Source organism: Girardinichthys multiradiatus, chromosome 14, assembly GCF_021462225.1.
Source record: "Girardinichthys multiradiatus isolate DD_20200921_A chromosome 14, DD_fGirMul_XY1, whole genome shotgun sequence".
NCBI classification, from domain to species: Eukaryota; Metazoa; Chordata; class Actinopteri; order Cyprinodontiformes; family Goodeidae; genus Girardinichthys; species Girardinichthys multiradiatus.
In genome coordinates this window covers 3,770,502-3,792,809 of record NC_061807.1, presented here as the reverse complement: position 1 = coordinate 3,792,809, position 22,308 = coordinate 3,770,502, and positions in this window count along the sequence as shown.

The window sequence follows — 22,308 nt, the reverse complement described above, 5'->3', positions numbered from 1 at the left end:
GTGCTGCCATGTCGTGGTATTCAAGCCCTCCTAGTCTTATGCTCACACGAGGAACATTTTCTGGATCTGCTTGTCCTGCCTCCAGACGACGTTTGTTGTGAATGGTGTCATGTCTGCAGAGCTGTGCGCAGGTTGGTGTGTGTTGTGCTGCTTCTTACTTCTCTCTACAGGGTGTGACTGGCAGATGCAGCTCATTGAGTCTGATCAGGAGGTGTTTATAAGGAGCCGGAACCAGGAGGAGACCTCAGATTGTTAGCTCTTCCAGCGTGGTAATCTGGCCTGCCTTTTTAAAGCTGTTTCTCTTTTCTTGGCCCAAACTACCTGAGTTTATGATTCTTCTCCTCCAGGATTGTTCTGGCGTCTGTGCTGGATTCCCTGCTCCAATGCTCCGTGGATTTATCCTCCATGTGAGATCTACTGTTCCCTTTTGCTCCTGGAACCTGCCTCTTGGACACAAAGATTATCTCCGCTTACCTTCTGCTCACCTGCCTGTCCACCTTCCAACACCGACCGCTCCACTCAGAACCTCCGCCTGAAAGGATAAACAGAGTGAGATTCAGTGCCAACAAGCCTTCAATCACCACCATCTGTCAGACTCAGCCTCTGTGGGAATATTCACCTCGTCCCAGAAAACATCCGTTCTCCTCCTCTGTCAGAACAGACAACCAGATCATTTAACTTACCTTTCAACAAATCTGTTAAACTGCTGTCCCCAGAAAAGTGCTCCACCAGCTCCCTGTACTCAGCTTCTTGTTTTAAAAATGTTTTTAAAAAAGCAGCGTGTAAACTTCTGAACTGTTCTGTCTGCCTTTTCTATCCTCTGCGTGTTTGTGACCGAGTTCACATGGACCTACAGTACAAAATGGAAAAACAAAATGAGGAAAAACTCCAGCAAAAGTCTGGCCCAGAACTTCAGATCTTCAGCTGATCATCTACTCTGGTTTTGGGGCAGAAGGGTTGCAGTGATAAATAAATACAAAATAACAAAATAAATACTGAATGAACAAAATAAACTGAAAGCTTTGCGACTTAGGAAGATTACAATAAGGTGAGACTCAGTGGTAAAATACATTAGAACAATGGTTGGTTGATCTTTAGACAGAAAGGAGTCACATCAGCTTGATTTTAGGCACCAGTCATAATCATTTGCACAGTTTAAAAGCTCAGAGTAAAGAGTAATTATCAAAATGTTTACTTTTTTTTGTTTCTTTCTTGTAATTAATTATCTTTTCTACTACCTGACTGTCTCTTTCCTTAACTGCTCATCTGTCCATCACAGGGTAATATATTTTCTCCTTCCTTCTTCTCCTTTATCGTTTTTTCCAGCTGACATTTTTGCGAGCCTTTCCTCCTTCTGATCTGACTCATCGTTCCCTCTCAGGTCAAATGAATCCATACATTTTCCTGTCATTTCATTTTATATCCCTGTGCACTGACTTTCAGTGACCTTTTCTGCATTAAACATAAAAAAGCCCCCTGTTTTCCACCCAGACTGTGTTATCCCAGGTCAAACTAAGTACTGGTCTGGACTGGAGACCCTGTGAGCCGCTGAAATTAGTATTTCCATCAAGTCTTAAACCCAAGCATTGCATCAGTGGGGGAGAAGGACTTCATGGGAATCAGCCTAGCAGATCACTGATGCCGTCAGACCACTTTGCTCTTACAAATCATCCAGGGCTTATCGGTCTTCATGATACCTGGGGCCCTTTCAGTTGTGTGGAGGTCAAGGAAAGCAGCCATAGTTTGCATACAGCTAGTAATAATTTTCTTTGAACAGAATTGTTCAAAGGAAAATGAAAAGCCCCTCATTCGCTTTCATTTTTGCTAGACTATTGTAGTGACTGACCTCACATTAAAAACATGAGCAAATGGCACATTATTCCCCCCTCTGACTGTTTCTAGTTTAAAACAATGATCTAAGCCCTTGTTCCAGTTTCCTGATGTTTTAAGCCCAAAAACAATAGAAATGTGATTAGTTCCAAGTCTGCAGGATGTCTACGGTCTGGATTAATTGCCAGCAGGTCATGCCAGGAATTAAAAGCTAACTTTATTTTGAAGTGTTTATTAACCTGACTTGCCTTGGCTATTCATCGTTGCAGGTATGCCCATTAATCTCATGCTCCATTTCTCTCTAATTTGTTAACACCCTCGATGGGGCATCTGTCCTTCAGTCACAGCAGTGAATCATTCCTGGTCTGAAGGGAGCATTCTAGCGTCTCCAGCAGGCATGTTTGGTAGGAACCTACCAGTTTTAGCGAATTTTCCTTCAGTGAGCTCAAACCCTCATGAGCAGATGATGGACTTATGTGTTTCTTCCTTTCTTAAATATTTTGTGAAACAGTTATCCCAAAACTGCAATGAACTGGCAACCTGTCCAGAGTGTACCCAACCTCTCATCCAATGAATATGGAGATAGGCACAATAATCTCCCCAACCCCAACACCCTGAAAAGAAAACGGGTATAGAGGACGGACGGACGGACAAACAATAAAACACATTGCCTGTCATTGTGAAACGTCAAGTCCCATCTTGTCTTTGATTTATGTTTATCATTGATCAATAGTATTAATATGGAGTGTATTTGGATGAAAGGCTTCCTACTGCGTCAGGACAGATCATTTAGTTTTGGTTATTAACTGAATTTGGTTAATAACAATTAACAATCTTGGCCTGAATCTGGCCCTAAAATTGAACGCTTTATACACAATTTAAGTGCCCCAAGTTGTCTATTAACTATTGCCTGCATTAATCAGAAAATGGGGGCTACACGCCTGTCATGTCAGCCGCTACCTGCATTCGGCATGCCGAGGTGAGTAAAAATTGATAGGTTGAAATAGAGATTCTGCAGTGCAGCTTGAGATTAAATACTTTTATCATGCAGGCATTGCTTCCAAATAAGCGTAGCTGTTTTGCAGTGGTGCATATGTCATATTACTGAATTACAGTTCTCATGCCACTGAATTTCTCAACATGTCCAAAACACCAATGGTTGCCTTATTTTGTCTAGCTGGGGTTCCCATCAATATCTATTTCTTTACCAGTTGTGCTTCTACAGAGAGTTTTACAGTAGTTTTATCTCTATGATGCATTCAAGTAAAATCCTAAACTAGAATATCTATATTGAAATACCTCCAGATGATTAACTCTGTTTTTCATCATCAAATATCTCAAAAGTTTCTCAAATGACTTATTTTCTGATTGTGATAGGCTGTCTAGATGCTATGATGCATTCAATGAACGAATGTAACTGGAGTTCTTAATACTTTATGTTTTGTGTTTGACATGGGCCCCAAGTGGATGAAGGCCTCTGGGCCCATGTCCAGGACACCCAGTGGATAATTCAACCATGTTGCTCTATACTCAGTTCTTTACTCCTATTAAATGATGCTGCAGAAATGCACTGGAACCATTCATAAACTACCCAAAGTCATGTCAAAGCTTGGAGGAAGTTAAACTTTGAGTCCTAATAATAAGATGGAAATCACTTGGTTTGAAAAACTCGAATCGTTTGATTCCTGCGTACCTTGCGTCGCTGGTGGCTCAAATTCAAGCTGATGTCAGGAACCGGGCTGTTATTCCTGACTGCGCTTTTCACTTAGATGAGCAGATTAGTTGTGAGATCAAGGGTTTTACAACTATTTCCAACACATAACTCCGATTTTGGCTTCATTTCACTGACTTTTCAATCTGTTTCCAGATTGATTTTATTACTTTCAAATCTTTCCATCATCTAGCCCATCTTCTAAACTCCCACTCACCTGAATGAGGGCTCTGTGTCAGCGTCTCTCAGATATCCCAAGATTTAAACTTAATTAAGGTATAAATAGCAGTAGCTGCCCTGAATTATGATCCATACAAACACTGCTTAGACTTTCAAACCAAAGCACCTTTCAGCTCACCTTTCAGTCTTTGTTCTCACCTGTACGGTATTATCAAATGTTCAAATTCTCATAGTTGCTCTAATTTAATTTAAACGCGATATAAAAACTAGCCAGGGCAATGCCATTGTAAACGAGTAATGAAAAACAGTAAACTTTATGAGATTTCTTATCTGTCCCACATTTTGTTCCTTTTAAATTCTTCCACTTTGTGTTTGTTTTAAAGTCTATTTTTACATTTTTCTCTTTTCCAAGAGTTCAAGAGATATTTATGAGGAAAACGTACATTTTTTAAATTTTTCACAGCTCAAATGTAGTTTCTGCTTTTCTTGATAACATTTCATTTTGCGTTTGTTCTGACTGAATCAAGTAGTCAAATATAATAAAGAGTCAATTTAATGCATTCAATTTAATACATTTCAAACTGACCAATAAAAAATCCAATAAGAAAAGTTTGATCCTGCTTGTTCTTCATTTGATTACAGCAATCAAACTGACAAAAACAAACCACCTTAATTGTTAAACCCAATTCAAATATTAGCTTATTTTTTAAAGACACCTGGGGAGACAAACAGCACTCACTGTTTATATGAAATATTAATTTCTGGAGTGTTTCCCCCTCATCAGACCTCAGTTAGTACCAGACTCTGAGCTGCAGGCTTTTCCCTGGTTGCTCACTTTAAGAGCTTCTGGTTTCCAGCCTCAATCATGACTGCAGGCAGTTTGTGCATCAGTGGAAATAAAACCTGTTTCTTTCTCAGGCAGGTTTCAGAACCAATATCTATTAAGGCTGTTGCAACTTGGTTCTTCGGCACTAGCGTTGTAGAAAATAATCCCATTTAAGACCAAAAATGGCGATGTTTTCATTTCCCTTTGGCTCTTAGCTAAAGATTTGTATCATTAGCATGCAATGAATAATGTCTAATTGCATGTTTTATTGTTATCCATTGTACCTGCCCACCAGGGCATCTCTCTAATTTCGCTGTGGATCCCAGTTTCTTTGACTACCTGCACTTTGTGTGTTGCAGGTACACAACCTCACCATTTTGCCACGACCTTTTAAAGAAGGCAGCAAGGAAACTAACACAGACAGCTGAGAACATCTACCAGAACAAGGTGACTACAACACAAAAATAGTGACAGTCTTTCTAAATGTATCTGACATCCAAGTTTTTACTTCTGCAACCACAGAACCAGCAGTTCTTTGGGTTACCAGGTGCTTATCTGCTATTTTAGGTGTCTCCATGGTCAACTTGGTCATGTAAAAGAAGTTACATTGAAAGAAGTTACTAGTAGTAGTTACTACTAGTATTAATCACTCCTCCCAATGTTTCCATCTGGAAAGCCATTACTCCCACTCACAGATTTGTTCTACAAGATGAGGGATATAGGAATATGAAGGCACCCCACCAAGCCCTTGGTGCAGCCCTCCAGAGCCTGCTATTGCAGAAACAACTACAGCTGCACGGTGAGGACACAGCCCCATGACGCAGCGCAGAACATAGGCAGAGTGTGGCCAACAACATATGGAACAGATGATAATATGGTAATACCCTACAGCAGGATTTCAGGAAATAAACATAAAAACCTGCTTTTAAATGTATCAGTTTATTTCTTAACTTTGTGTTCAGAACCAGAAAGAACAGAACAGTCTACAAGCAGATTACTGTTATTGGCTTGATAAAAAAAAAAAATCTTTAAAAAGTACAAATATAAGTGTGTGCCTCGGGGCTGAACTGTAGCTCCCAGGGCTACGAAAACAGGACACTGGCTTCAGCAAGCCAACCACCTGTTGGGAGAGAGACCAGCACAGGCAGATTCCCAGCATTGCCAGCTGACCCAACAAACAGACAAAGGATCCCCTTCAAAACAGCTTAGGCTCTAGAGCCAAACAGTTGGAGATGGGCTGAATTCTCCTGATATGGAGCATCCAGGGAATGAGGCATCTGGCATTAGGATTCAGCCATTCCTGGCTGAGCACTTCAGTGTGAAAGTTAAGTGAGAAGGCCACATCTCTCTAGGTTTGTCTTTGCTTTCTTGCATTGGCACGTCACTTAGATAAGTGCTACTCATGTTCATATTAATCTAAATGGATTATATGCACTGTCTGGCCTCCTCGTTTTTTCATTATGGTCAATACAAAAAGTAATTAAGAATAACTGTGTGTGAGAAGCTACTGGGCTCATAGGAGTCTCAGTGAGCTCAAATATTTAAAAACCACAACCTTTAAAAGCCAGACTGTAGCTGCAGGGAGATTTACCACAATGTCAACATTACCACATTATTAAAGCAACATAAAAACACAGAGCTGATAGAAAAACTAATGGTTTCTACATTCAGGCTCTGCGTTTTTAATTAACCTTAAAAAGGTTTGACTATAAAACAGACGATCTGTGGTTCTGTCCAAACTAATTCCTAATATCTAAAAGTGGAAGAAATTTAAATAAATCAGAAGCAAGACTGCAGACTTAGAACAAACTAAATGTTTATCCCTTCGTTGGTTTTTATACATGAACATTTTTAAAGGGAATCAGGGATTTACAGATATTCTAATTTCACGATTCAACTTTCATATTAAAACTTCCAATTTTCTTAGGTTTGAAATACTGTTTAATGTTACAAAGGCTTGCTGTGATTTTCTTTGTGGAGAATAGCCCCTTGACCTCCACTGGAAACAGTGGAGGTCAAGGGGCTAGTCAAGGACATCCCACCTCATCCAGAGTTTGATCAGACTTCTCCGAAGGGGTCAAACACAACCCACCTTGTCTAGAGACTGTTGAACATTTCTGAAAGGGTGGTGAAAGATCCACCTCCTTTTGTGACTGTTGCTGGTTGCTCTGAGGGGTCGAAGAAAACCTGTCTCATCCAGTGATTGTTCCCAACTTCTCCAAGGGAGTCAAGTAACATTCTTAAAAGTGATTGTACCCAACGTCTTCCAGGGTTTTGGAATGCCCTGCCTAATCCAGTGACTGTTGCCAGTGATGTTTTCAGAGACAGTCAAGAAAAACCCATCTTATCCAGTCACTGTTTTAGGGTTCTTCAGTGGTTTCAAGGATGACCTGGATCTTTTATTACACTTGTTACATGAGCTGTTTAGTCTGCTTGTGGTCCTTGATCATCTCTGCAGGCCTCTTTGGCCAAATCTCTTCCCCAGTGACTCCAACCTCTGAGCAGTTCTCCTGAGACTTGTCTGATCTTCCATCTCTTGGCCTCCATATTGGCTCTGGTGACCTCTGGGCTGCACACCGTAACTTTTTAATAGTATTTCAGTTTTTCTTTACATATTCCATATATTCAAAAATATATTCCATATATTTTTTTCAGTCTTGTATGTCAGTTTTTTTATTTTTATTTTACTTGATCCACATGTTTACTTGTGTTCAGCCACTTCCTCCATTAGCCTCCCTCAGTGGTTTCAACCTGTTTCAGCTGAGTTTCCCCCTCAGCCTTTTCCACTTTGTAATTCATCCTTTATGGTCCTCATCCTAATCACTCCTCCCAATGTTTCTATTGTTTGTTTTCATCCACTCCTTTCCAGATTCTCCTGTTGTCCATTTCTCGCTAGCCGGTTTCTTCCTTGTTGTTGTGTATCCATTTGGTGTTGTAGGTCCATTCCTTTGATTTTTGTCAATAAATTGAACTACATCACGATCCTGCCCCCCTCCTGTCTTCAACTGGACCCTTTAAAAACACAACTGACAGTCAGGTGCTTAAAACTATGGTAATATCATCCCTTGTTGGGAGACTTTAGGGTTCTCCAATGACAATTATTGTTGAAAATTAACAGGAATCTGGATGCTAGAATCCTACATTAGCATGCCTGTGCTAACACCAATAAACTAATAACAGTTTGTTGTGGTCTTTTTGGACCAATGCAGTAAAATACCTCTGTACTCTACTTTTATTTATAGTTAGGTGAAATCTTAAACCCGACTCACTGTGCAGCAATTTAGTCATTTTGTCTACGATAGAAGGGGCAGGCTAGCATCTTTCCTTTGTTGTTTGTGAAGGGAAAACTTAAATCGTAAATTACATTACTAAAAGCAAAGATTAATTACTATAAAACAGTCGTTCAGGCTGTGGAGGAACTCACTGCAGTTGTCTGCTGGAGGAGAGATGTGTGGTATATTTAGTTACTGGGTCCACACTCCAACCAACAGTCCTGCCATACAACACTTTATTCACAATTAAAAGCAGTTTCTAAGAATATTACTCTTTCTCCCTTTTTACCAGACTCTTTAAGTACATTTTTATGCCAAAACAAAATATAGTAGAATATTTGGGTAAAAGTTTAAACATTATTTACCATTTTTACTGTATATTCTGCTCAGGATGACAGATTTATTTTTATGAGACCATTGTATCCAACAAGACCAGTTTGCTAATATTGTGTTAAAACATTTTGTGCCCGTTCAGGACATATTGGTGTCATCTGGATTTTTCTACTGTTTCTCTAAATTACCTTCAGATGTTGTTTGAGGCATCAACAGTTTGTTTGTCAGTTTTGTAGGTTGTATTAATGATTAGTGCTCATAACTGTTTGGTGAGACACATTTCCTGTTTTATGTGCAGCGACCTTGAACAGACTAAAAATTATTAAAGCTTTCTACAGTTTACTGGCTTACTTTCCAATAAACTTTCATTCTTGATCATTATCAGAGGAAAACAAGGCTGTGGCGGGCGACTCTTTTCCCAACAAAAGGTGCTCCAAAGGCTTTGATAAATGGCATTATTTGGTTTCTTGAAGTGGAGTGGGAGCGATGTTTGAGAAGAATGCAGATTAGTGAGGAATAAATCTTTAGTATAAAGCGGTGAGGAAAAAAACTATTATAATGGGTTGGAACTGATTAGATTCACTTCAGATGACTTTACTTTATCAAACGTTTCACTGAATCTTTGCTGGGGTTTTTCAGCATGCTCATCTTTGCCCACAACAAAAAATAGTCGTGTGTTATTGGTAATCATCTACATGTGCATCTCAGTAAAATTGAAAGGTTCAAATTAAAAAAATAAAACTCACCTATTATATAGATTCATCAAATTATCAAGCATTTATTTTTGTAGATTTGATGAATATCTTACAGCTACTGAAAACCTAAAATATTACACAAATTAAGGGATAAAATAACTCTTAATACAGACCTGGGCCCATCGAAAAGGACAATATGAGTACAATATCTGCACTCAGTACTGGGTCAGGGGTCTTTTTGCATGAATTTTTGCACTAATGGCCTTGTGGCTCTGCTGAGATCTGAAGAAAGTCTGGGTTGCTTTATTAGCAGCCCTTTGCTCATCTTCATCCTTGGCTCAGGTGTCTCTCATCTTCCTCTTCCTAATACCCTGTATGTTTAAGAATCTCCCCCAAACTCTTGACTAGATTTTGCTCCACAATCTTCTAACGGCGATGGTTAATCCTGCTCTATGTGCATGTTTTTGCCACAGTTTTTCCTTACACTCAACTTTCCTTCAACACGCTTGGTTTCAGCACTCTGTGAACACCTGGCTTCCTTATCAATGACTCCCATTGTGGAGGATGTCAGTGACTGTCTGCTGGACAACTGTCCAGTCAGCAGTCTTGCCCCTAAAACCATAACATTCAGTTTTTGCTATAAAAAAAAACTTATTTAATAGGCTTTATGCAATATTCAAAGGTTCAGAGAAAGTGAATCATGGGTGTGAACTTTAAGCATTAAAATTCAAGCCTGAAATGTATCACTCTGTGTGGAACGAATCAATTAAATGTGAATGTTTTAATTTTTAAATTGAACTACTGGATTAAAACAACTTTTTGATGATAACTTGATTTATTTAGGATAAATTTATATGCTTTATCATCTTGTGACTATTTAAAATGACTGACTTGTCCTTAATCTTGATGCCTGAGATAGAAGTTGGAGTTTAAGTTGAAGACAGCTCAGTTAAAATAACATTAAAAACAACACGAGACCATTTTTAAGCATTTCTCACTGTTAAAATGGGTGCAGTTTTGTTGTTCTATATTTGATGCATTAAAGTTGATGGAGCTGTGAGACTTCAATGTCACCGTTACACTATTAGAAGCTGCTGGTCTGATTAAATTCAAATTAAAATCTCTTAAAGGATCTGTGCTGGAAAAGCATCCAGATTCAGACAGGCTCCAGGGGCTGATGGATAAAATTAAACTTTACATCAAATAAAAACAGCTGCATGGCTAGGGAATAAGAGATGAAATGAGGAATGAGAGCGAGGAAGATCTTCACTCTGGTGGAAAATACATTAAAAGCGTTTATACTGAGGAGACAAACGAAATTGTGCCAATCAAGTGGCAATCCAGGTGGGAAATGGGGCAGAGAAGCAAACTAATGGAAGAGATTCAAGAAAACTTTAAAACCAAATCAACAAACAAAATGTTTCATTAGGGCATTTATTCAAACAATATGACACCAATAACAAGGCATCAATATTCACAACTTAAAAAACATGTGGGTGATTCAGGTGGAGTGGAAGAGCATGCATAAAAGGAAGTGGTATCCACACATGTAAGAATGACGCCCTTCAAAGTAGCCCAAAATTTCTGAACCAAACTAAATAATTCACTCACCTGGAATCCTTGAAGCATGTCTGGACAGAATATACACAGAAGAGCGCTGGCTCATCCTGAACTGTGTCTCACAATAAGAAGGAAATGTTCTCAAACAATCGTTGGGTCAACTACTTACAGCTTTGGTCCTGGTTCAATTTACCTCATCCCAGTTCATTTAAATAAAATATAATCATAGTAGAATTCATGTAATCACATACAGCCCAGTTTAATACAAATATAATACAACGAAATCCAAGCCATAAATAAATATCTCAAGAAACCCAGCCAGCTGCATACATTAGTTCCCTTTCCTGTGTGAAGACAGTAGAGTGGATTAAATCCTGTTAACAAGAAACTATCAATAGAACCAAGGCCATCATCAATTCCTGGTGAGACCCAGACGATCCTGAAATTTTGAGCCACCAACAGTAAATAAATCAGTAAATAAAGATTGCTATTGTATTATAAACTTTGAAAAGAGTGACTGAACTCAGATGGGTAACAATGGATGAAGAGATCCAGCAACAGGTAAAATGTGATTGAAGGAACAGTCCAGGTTCAGTTAAAACTGGGTCCACTTTTTGACACATTCATAAACCCGGAAGGCAGAGAAGGGTCAGGAGTCAGATGAGGGTCTTAACCATTAAATCAGAGTCCGTAGGAATAACAAGGCAGGGCCAGGCGAAGAGTAGGGGTCCAGGTGGCAGAAACAGGGTCACGATCTCAATGACTGGATCTGAAAAAGCTGGATTTTATCTGCACAAAGCTTCAGATAATCTGGCACCTGTGCTGTGGCAGGAAGTGGATTTTATCCTGGAGAGCACAGGTGGAGATAATTAGACAGGTACAGGTGAGTCATGGCTGAGGGGTGCAGCATGGAAAACCATTGATGGAAACAGTCCAGAAATCATCACAGTAGAAATACATAAGGTCTGCCAAACAGCAGTCTCAGGGCAGAGTCAGAATCTAAATATAAAGAAATGTTTGCTCTCCATCTCGTGTCATTAACTTTCCAGAGAAAGAACATCTGTCTGGAAGTCACAGATGCTCCTGTGTACACGGTGACTTAAAATATGTCATCATTACTGCAGGGATTTCTCCTGGGTATCACATTTAGTACATCCGTGTAGTATCACTGGCCAAGGTACGTTGTTTCAGCTACTGATCTGCATATGTGTAAAAAGCTGTTTCACATGGGACTTTACATGTGATTAACATGTAAAGTCCATTTACAAGCCGTGTTTTACAGGGTTTCACCTGTTTAACGTTATTTCTAATATGACATTTCCAGGGGTTGATTACGTTCACATGGGATCACATGTTCTCATGTGATTTTGTCTCTAAGGGACATCCCATGACCCCTCAGCAGCTCTAAGAAGATCTGGTCTACTGTTTGATGACCCAGGGTCTGAGAGTAAAACCCCCGTGAAGAAACATCTCCATGGCGGCTGAGATGTGAGACCCTCCGCCCTTTAACAGCTCAAACACAATCTCCAGTCCCCTTTATTGAAAATGGGACTCAGGGACCAGACCTGTTCACCTCTATAATGTCGCAGGACCTTCTATTCGATCTATACAGGTACCATCAACCTAAACACCCAGAACATGTGCTCTGTGTAGTGAGTTATGGGTCAGGGTTGAACTAAATGCAACAGTAGCATTCATTTGTCAACAGAATATACTGCAAAGAACATAAGAGCAAATCTTCACCAGACCATTGAACCTCCAGAAGAGCAGGTGAATCGACTTCTCTCTGCCTTTTCTAATTTATAGTCATTGTCTGAAGGGTTCCTTGTGCTTCCTTTAATAATGAATTTCTGCCCCGCATGTGATGGAGCTCCTGAAAATACAATGAATTTATCCTCTGGTGTAATTCATTAACATTTACCATCTGGTTTCCCTGGCTTCATGTAAATGTTGATTATCTCCAAACATTCTGATTAACAATTTCTCACAAATGCCTTCGAACCAAGTAATAATTTCTCAGACCAACACATTAATTGATCTCCTGCTCGATCACTCATGAAGAAGACATTTAAACCCACTTTAGTGAGAGACCGGCTCCTCTGTAGAATCAGGTTTGACAACTCCTATGAGCCTGTGGGCTATATTGTCCAAGGCATTAGCTACTGGAAGGGTGTCCAGTGGTAAAATAGATTTAGCAGTCCAGAAGCACTTCACCACCTCAATGAAGGTAGAGTAACTGGAAAATCTCCCCTGGACTAGGGAGACCGGGCTTAGGGTGGAGCTTGCAGGTCAGTGCCTAGTGGCTAAGCTGTGGCTCCTGTGACTTGGCCAAGCTCAGCCAGAAAACGACTAGGAAGCCCCTCCACATGGGGACAATACGTGTGGGGAGGAGGTTGAGATGGGGGAGATGGGTGACCTGGGCAGTAAGGGAGGGGAGTGATCTTGGCGTGCTCATTCTCTGCTTCATAATTTATTGTTTGGGACAGGGAATTTCACCTCACTAGTTGGGAATAAGATGGATCTGCAGACTGAGGTTGAGCTTTAACAATAAATATAGTTTTGTTGGATGTGTTCTTGTTGTGTTCTCCTGCACCCCAGCCCCTTGTTGGGTAACCATCCCACTATCTCTGTACATTGTTGATTGATCAGTCTCTTAGTATATGTTCAACTGGCTTTTCTTCATTTTTTGCTAGATCTTTGTGAATCCCCGTGCCTGAGCCTTTTCTGTAGTTTTGGTGGACAGAAAAACTGAATCCAAGTGAAGATTTTATGAAATCCTCCACGTCTCACTCTGCTCTGAATAATGCTGCCTTTTAATTCTGAAAACAGACAAAAGAGAAGAAACAAATGTTTTTTATATGATCTAAAGTCCTTGTCTAAACTTTAAAATTAATTCCTCTTGAAGAAAACTGACCTGGGCCACTCTGCCTTTCCCCATAGTGTGTAGCACAGTCGGGTGTAATCTGAAGGCTTCTATATAAATCCTTTCCATGAAGTTAACTGAGTTTATAAACCTTTCTGATCCTTAAGGTGCACCAGCAGTGAGGGAAGCCTGAGTGCTTGTGAAATAGATGTTTGCTCAGCCAGATGTGAAATTGAGGTGAAAATGTAACACAAACACACCGAAGCAGCTTAGAATTCAATGCATTTACTTTTTTGGGTCCTGTCTGGCAGAGCAGCATTCAGAAATGTTGTCTGAGCGCCAAGAAGAAGCCCAACAGATTTACTTTCACAAGTGGAGCATTACGAGGCTCTGGTGGTCCCCTCTCCAGCTAGACTCTGTGCTTAATGGTGACTCCTGTAGTTCCGCTTTGTTTAATGGCGGTTTTGACTGTTGCACAGTGGCTCTGGTGGTTCCCACTGATGCATGAAGGCACCGGTATCCCCCTATTGTTGCCTCACATCTAGTACTGAGGTAGCTCTGGAGTTTCCAACCTGTTGCTTTGGTCGCTCCTGTAGTTCCCACTGGTGCACAGGGACTCCGATAGTTCCCACTGTATCCTCACAGATAGACTCGGTTTAATGGTAGCTCCCATAGTTCCCGCTGTTGCCACATAGCTGGACTGTACATGGAATTAAGAAGGTCCAGAAGTTGATGAAAGATTTTTTTCTGAGCTCATGACAAACCACACTTGTTTATTTAGGAGTTTTTAAAGTGTATATATTTGTCACAAAAGCTCCTCAGCGTTTCCCATTATTAACCAAACTAAATTAAAGTGTGTTTAAAAAGAAACAGTGATGAATGACAGAATGTGTATGATGTTCTGCAAAAGGAAGTGTGCAGTTTACTGATAAAACATGTGGATGTTTTTACCGCTCATTCAAAATGTCAAATATTGAAATTATCTTCAGCTCCAGGCAAGGCTTGAAATTACTTCCTGTTAATATGAATAGTTTTCCCAGAAGTGGCATCTGTCAGAGGCCCCTGACGGTCCTCCAGGAGTTGTTGGAAACAGTAAACGCTCTGTTCTCATTACTGACGCTGAATCTTTGTTACAGTTAGGCTCGGGAAATGAAATTCCACCTTCTTTGCCATCTGGGAATAACCGTAATTACCTTTTCCTGTTACACAGATTACTTTCTCGTTCATGTCATAGTTAGAGACTTGTGGGTTAATGATCCCTGGGAAAGCAAACAAATTTAGACGCCTCGTTTCAACTGACCAAAGTGTGCTTTGAGTTTGGCTTAATTAAATCCAAACATTTTATAGATGAGGTGCTTTATTCATAGAAGGGTGAAATCACACAGTGTCATAAGCAGCGATATCCAGTGTTTAAATGTGTTCTACGGACTCAACGTACAACTCAGAATATGGGCTGCAGACTTCTTTTTAACCTTTTAATTTTTAGGCATTTTAATTCTTAATTGTGTACTGCTGTATAATTACAGGTTTTGCATTTTTAGGCTTGCCAGATTTCTTTTTTCTCACTGTGAAATAAAATGAGTCATTTGAGTTCTCTCTGAGTCTCCTTTCCGTAGAAAGTATTCCTGGTCTCGTGCTTCTGTTTGGCTGTTTCTCTTTCCTGGATAACACCACGAAGGAGTCATTGCTCTCATTACTTTTGCGTACTCTTCTTGTTTCTTTTTTTCATAGAAAGTACTCCTGGGCCAATGCTTCGGTGCTTTTTTCTCTCTCCTTTCTTTCAACCGTCCATTTGTCCCGCTCACACTGATTCTGCCGGAGGTCTCTCCTTGTTAAGAGGAAGTAACTCTTCGTCACGTCACCAAATCCTTGTTAAGGAGGAGAGAATGCTTCAAACCAACAACTCAATGTTGTTGCTTCGACCTCCTTAGATAGAAAACTCTCTTCTAATTATACGTAAAATTTTATTTGGCTCTGCTTTGTTAATTAAGACTGAATTGTATGTAACGTCTGCAGTAAAGCTGGTCCTGCTCTAGTCTACCGTGGTAAAAAATCGAAGTCAAAATACAAACTTCTTGTAGTAGAGGTCTGTCTACATGATGACCTTCACCTCTGGCCATTACGTTTGGATCATGACCAAAAGAATGCAATCCTGGACACAAGCGGCTCAACTGATTAGTTGAACTCCACCCTAATGATCGTTTGAGGAGCTCAGTCATATGGGGGGAACCCAGAGAAGAACCGCTGCTCCTCCGCATTCAACTGAGTTAATAGAAGTTGTTTCGGCATCTTGTGAGGATCCCTTCACTGGGTGGAGGGCCAAAATGTACTGTGGGAACTCAATGGGAACTGGAGAGTGTGACGGTGGGAAGGGATGTCTAGGTTTTTATCCTGGATCTGTTATTTCTGGGAAACTATCTTAGAAAAGTGGCAGATAGTGAAGGAACAGAAGCAAACCACCACCAGAACTGATAAAGGTGCAGAATGTTTGTTTTCATGTAAAAGCTGCAGGAACTATGCAGATTTAAAAACAAGTCTTTAGACAATGAGAGCAACATGGCATCAGTTTCAGAATCACATGTCCTGTTTAGCTCCCCGTATCAAAGGAACGACATGACAATGATGAGTGCTAAAGTCAACTCTGAAAGTATGCAAACATGTGACAGTAGCTCAGAAGGTTTAATTAAATAGTTTAATGCAGATGACTTGGATTTACTGTTTAAAAAAACATTCACATTTCATTTAAGCACCAGGTTCTTAAGGACAAACTGATCAAACTACATCAAACCTAAAAACCAATGGGAATAAAACCTGAAACATGCACATTATACTCCCATTCCTGCTCAGAGGATTAAATTGTTGTCCTTTGCACAGCCTGCATCATATTAAATCACTCATACTGCAAAACTGTTTGTTTGAATTTAAAATAATTGGGTGGGTCTCTTAATTCAGGCTCCCAAACCAACGGATTCGGTTAAAAGGTCTCTTCAAAGAGGACTTCCGTCTGTATATAATAGTGAAATGCCTGTGGATGCATGTGTGTGTCTGTGTGTAAGCTACAGTAGGGATTGTTCCAGTCTTTATGCTCTTACTGATCGGGGGACCTGCACTGAAAGGCTGCTTTAAGCCTTTGGTTTTAGTCTCTATGCAAACAGACTGCTGCAGCGGTGAGGTTGCAAAGCAACATCACTACCAACGGAAATGTCTGAATTATCTGGTCTGGGTATTTTTTCAACTTGGTGAAGACGTCAAAACACAGCATAAATTTAAAATCAGCCATCCACAGCAGGATGCCAGCTGAGGAGAGGCTGCTGCACCCTGATCTTCTTTCTCCATCTAGTGGTGCAAGAAGGAGCTACACCTGGATGTGTGCTGTGGTCTCCCTTTAAAATCAATGTCCTGCTAATGTTTGTCTTCACATGTCCTGGTTGGGTTTAAATACTGTTTGAATGCATTTTACCTCCATGCATTCCAGAGAAAATAAAACGACAGTGGACAGAAACTAAGGGAAGTCTTCCTTCCCGCTGTCTTTCCATGCATGCTCAGTTGAGGGACAGCTGCAATGGCTGCGATCGGCTGTCCAGTGTCACCACAAGCTCGTCCAGGAGGTGTGATTGCTGCAAGTGACTTGATGCAATCAGCTGGGTTTCCTGAGACAGAAAAGCTTCTTACCAATTTAAACAATGGCCAATAGGTGCAAATGTGACACAAACAGCAAAACACATGAATGATGCAAACTCCAAAACACACAAACACAAAAAACAAATGCAACAGAAAAATGCTGTAAAAGAAAAATGCAGCAAATAGGAAAAAAAATATGGCAAGTTAAAAGAAAGTTTCAGGGTTGCTCCACCAAACGGAAGTGCACCAGACCACTAGGGGCACTCTAATATTACCTATGTAAAAAATGCTACTGTTTGATAATATTCTAAAAGATTGCGGCCATGTGTTTAAAACAGACATAAAGCAAAACATACCTTTTCTTTCTTCCCTCCAGCTTTCTTCTGGGCATCCCGTTAATTTCTTTACTGAGACTCTGGTTTCATATGACTGGGTGGTCGACTCCCCCTAGTGGTCTGGTGCAGTTCCATTTTGTAGAGCGAGCTCGGAGCTTTTTTTTTACTTGCTGTTGATTTTGACCTTTACAGCATTTCTCTTTTGCATTTGTTTTGTTGGTTTTGGGTTTTTGCTTCCCTCTACATTCTGTGGTTGCAGCAATTTGTTTTACCAGTTGTTTTTCTTTTGCTTTTCTGTTAATTAAAATCTCGCCACCATATTTTGACCTTTTCTCCGCTCAGGAAGGAGAGACATATTGGCCTAAAATAATCAATATTCAGCTTGTTGATAAATGGGCCAACATTAACTGTTAAGTAGCCATTGCTGATATGGTTTATGCAGGTTGTATTGCCTCATATTTGCCCTGAAAGCAACATGATGTTAATCATAGTGAGACTGCAGTGAATACATGACTGGAACTAGTGATGTCAATACAACCTTTAAAAGATTCAAATGCCATTGAAGGAGTTGATTTAACTTTCTTTTTGAAAGAAATGTAACTGTATTTTGTATGTGACTTGGTGTGAAGGGTTATTATGTTTATACCAAACAGTTAAATATAATATTGCATGTTTTAGATGTTAGAAGATCTCTCCTCAGTGGAGGGAACTAACCCTAACCCCTAACACTGTGTGAATCTGTGCTGAAGAGATGCAGCCTGAAAGGTTTGGGGTCATTTTGTTCATCCTTTTCCTTATTTTAACAGAGTGAACGTGTTGAAGTTCAAATAAATTTGCCAGCAGCTTCAGTTGTAGTGTTGAACTCCAGACGGTGGGGGGCAGCACGACGCCATTTATTCACTCACGCTTCCGTTTCCACCGAATAGAAGAAGAAACACGGAAAAACAAATGTTGGTGGACCTGAGTTTTCTCCTTGTGGTTTTTCAGTTTAAATGTTTGACCTGAGGAGGACAGCTTGGTAAGTTCTGACTGGGTTGATTTATTCAATCCACTCGGTTCTGTGACCCGGGTCTAACCAGACGGAGGCTGACTGCTCCTTTAACCCGTCAAACAGGCGGTTAAACAGGCGGTTAAACAGTCGCGTCTCTTAAAGTAATTCACCGGAAAACGTTGACTGCAGGAGGGTTTTAGGTTCTGGCCCAAAGAGCGGAGCAGCGCTGGACCCGTGGATCCGCACCATTTCTAGGCCGGCGAGACAGGTGACGCGCCAAGTGGGCGGAGACTGCTTTGTGCCTCTACCGGCTTACCTTTCAGATCCTGCAGGGATGGCGGTGGCTGGACACCATTAACCTGTGATAAATACATACTAAGCAGTCAGGGTACAGGAATAAAATGAATACAGTCCATTTATCTCCTGAAAAGCAAAGACATCTAACATCAATTATCCACAGTTTCCCTCAACAACTCTTCTCACTTTGTGACATTAAATCTGGGAAATATATATATTTATTATTTATTTCTCTTAAATTTTCTTCAAATTCTGAACTTTACATTATTTTCCAGAAGCTATTCCACCCTTAAAAACGCTAAAATAAAGCCCTTCTTATTGAAACATTCCCAGCTGTAGTGGAAGCATGCCGTGATGGCCCTGACCGTGGGCTGAGTGTCATTTCCTTCCTCGTCTTTCAGACGGTTTCTGTTTCAGCTGCAGAGATTACAGCTGCAGATGGAGCTGGTTTGCATCACGGTTTGAATGAAGTGGCTTAAAATGGCTCCAAGCTGCAGACAGTGTGGTATCTCCGCATGTTTTGATCTTATGCTCTACAGAAGGGCAGGTGGAGCTCCTTGCAGAAACTTACAGACACATAAAATTCAAACTGCGTGACATGGTGATCCAGTTGGGTTGAAATGAAGTCATTTTACAAAGAAACGGCTAAATGTTCATGTTGTTCACTAACGAAGCTCTGGAGCTGCACTGTACCTTTATCTCCTCTCTCCTCTGCTTGGGGATCTAAACTTTAAATGTTCTGTGCCTTGAACCCAAATCTCAATCAGACCTTCAGCACCATCAAACCCATTCAGAGTTCACCTCCTCTGCTAGAAACAAACCAACTAAACATGTCTTCACTTGTTTCCTGATATTTAGCGTCAGATGATCTGTTAAAGTGATTTGGACCAGCAGATCTCTGGGCCTTCTGGCCGTGTCTGAAGTAGATCTCTGTCTGCGTTTTGTTTCCCCTGTAGGGGCTGACTCATCACAGAACCTGTCGGCCCGCTTGCCACCGCCTTCGGGAGGGATGCAGGGTGTGGTCACGTCATTTTATTTTGCTCTCGTTGCTGCCTGCAGGTCTGGCTTGTTGCTTTGCTGCTAGCAGCCGCCGGTCACAAAACCGGCAGCTGCTTGGTTCTCAGAGCCGAGGCAGGAAACCTGAGAAGTTCCCTCCTGAGCTTCCAGTTATACGGGCGGATCACACAGAAAATCTCTGGGGAAACTTAAACTGGACGCTTGTGATCTAGTTGGGCTTACAGGCTGATTTACAGCATGTTGGAATTAACTGGAGAAATACGCATCCTGGACTCCAGCATCTAGCAAAGAAACAGGATAAATACACGTGGTTTATTTGTTTCTGCATCATTGTAATTATCAGATGAAGCCTTCTAACGGTTGCATAAATGAACCAATCATTGCAGAGGGAGGTTGACTGCAGCTGTGCAGATACTCGGCGCCCTCCTGTCCGTCACACAGCTACATTCTACCCCACCAGATGCTGATTATTTGTCTGGGTGCAAAGCATTCAGGTGGCTGGCAGTGGTACCGACCCGCGTCAAAGTTTCAGGTGAGCTGAGCTTTCTGCACGGATCTGCTCCTTCTGGCTGACGTAGAGCAAATATGAGCTGGAAAATGTGACATTTGTGTGTAAATATACTGAAAATAAAGCAGATTTTTTCTGGACCTCGACTGGTTTCACTGTGATCATGTGTCTTGCAAAAAATAAGAATAAAATGATAAAAGTTACATCTGTACATCTCTGCACCTCCAGATTAACATGAGAACAGAACAACAAAAAAAGCTACTAATTCAACCTGCTGCACAGGTTTCATGTGAAAGAAGTTGGCATAATTCTGATTACATGTAATAAAATAAAATCAGCCACAGCAGTCAACCTGTAGTTTCAGAACAGAACATACATTTTAAAATCATTGTTTTCACAGCTCAGCGTCTCCTTAACAAGGCTGTAAATTCCCAGTAAACTGAATATAATTTGCTTTGTTTGGTCTGTTTTCCCACTGGATGAGGAGCAACGTTGAAACGTGCGCGTTTTGACCGCCTGCAGTTCCACCAAGCAGTCGTGAGGTGGCAGCATAACCACACAAATAAGCTGAGTTCAGTTTCTGCAACATCTGTCTCCATGCCGTTTCATTAAGGTTGTTTATTTTTTAGTTTAGTTTTTCTGTTTCTGCTGCAGATTATTACAGATTTACCAATAAATCGTCTACGGCTTCGGCTGAAGTTCTGGTTCTGATGTTGTGGAATAGATGTTGAAACAGCTGACTTTTTTTCCTCTGTTCATTAAATGCATCAAAGCTGCAAACGTCTGCCTGATATTGTATTATAGTTTGTTCAGAAAAGGTTCCTGTACCTGTGGTTCGATCAATAAACAGGGAAAACCCAATTTTCCTTCATTTTCAAAACTACTTCCCCTTTTCAAGGAACATGTAGCACATTTTTTCCTCTTTAATGGTTAGTGTTTAGTTGCTGAAACAAAACAAAGATTACACAGATGAGTTTGTGTGCATTAAAACCCCTGGGGAAAAAAACCCAGACTCACCTTAGAATCAGACGTTTAAACCATTGATTGTTGGATCAGTTAATTATTAGTCGGTGCTGAAAAGAGCTGCTGCAGGTCCCTTAAAAACCATTTTCAGAAAATGGACGTGAAAAACTGCAAATGGAGAGTTTCCAGTCATTCTTTCTGGCCTTAGGGGTCTGTGACAATTAGACGAGCACTAAACAATATGGACCAGTCAAACCTTAACTATTTATATAAACAAGTATGGTGTGGTTGGATGGTATAGAACCACATGTATGTTTTCAGTAGCTAAGGTGCTAAAGCTCTCAGGGAGTGGTGATGACACTGATGTGAAGTGTAGGTTAATCAGTCAATATTGTGATGACAATATTTAACAACTTGTTCTTCCCCAGTTTAACAGTGTGTCATATGTGAAATTAGTTTTTTATATCCGGTGAATGGGACTCAAGAATAAAAATGATCAAATTTCATTCTTTCATCTTTTTTTCCCCAGGAAAATATAAGCAACCCCTGTGTCCGATTACAGGGACTTGACAGATGGGAGTAGTGTGGAAAATTCTTTGGAAAGATATTAGGAGACATATTTTACATCGCTGCCAAGCTGCAGAAGCAATGCTGCCAAAACCGGACCAAACGATACTGGACATTTATTCGTTTATTCAGGCTTCAAACCCAGTCCAACACGCGCTCAACAAGCTGGCTACTGTAGGGCAACCGTTAAGTCGCGCGCTCTGCCTGGAGACCTTCAGCAATAAGATGGTGCTAACCAGAGAGAGATCGGACCAGTTGAGAGCTTCTGCCTCCTGCATGATCTCATCATCTACAACCAGAGGCACACAGGAGGAAGTGTGCAGGTGTGAGCAGTGCACATTTTTATTTCACCCCCTGCCCAGGTCAAAAAAATGACAGCACAATGTTTGCTTCATTTGCTGTTACTTAAAACTCACTTTTTTACTGTTGCCACCTCAAGTTTTTCTTTCTACAGTACTCTGATGAAGCAACTTTCTGTTGTAATGTAGATCTGTGCACTTTATGTTTATGCAATATTTAGATCGGCTTTCAAAATTCTACACGTGCCTTTTAAAATGTCCAACTGTTTGTAAAAATGAAACCATGATAAACTTTATTCAATCTGGTCTAAGCTTAGTAGACCTTAAAAATTAGTTAACTAGGAGTTAATATAGCTAATATTGCAAGCTAACAGCTAATTCAACTGTTAGCCATGAGTTAATGTAGCTGTTAGTTTGCTAGTTGCACATTCAAGGTTTGC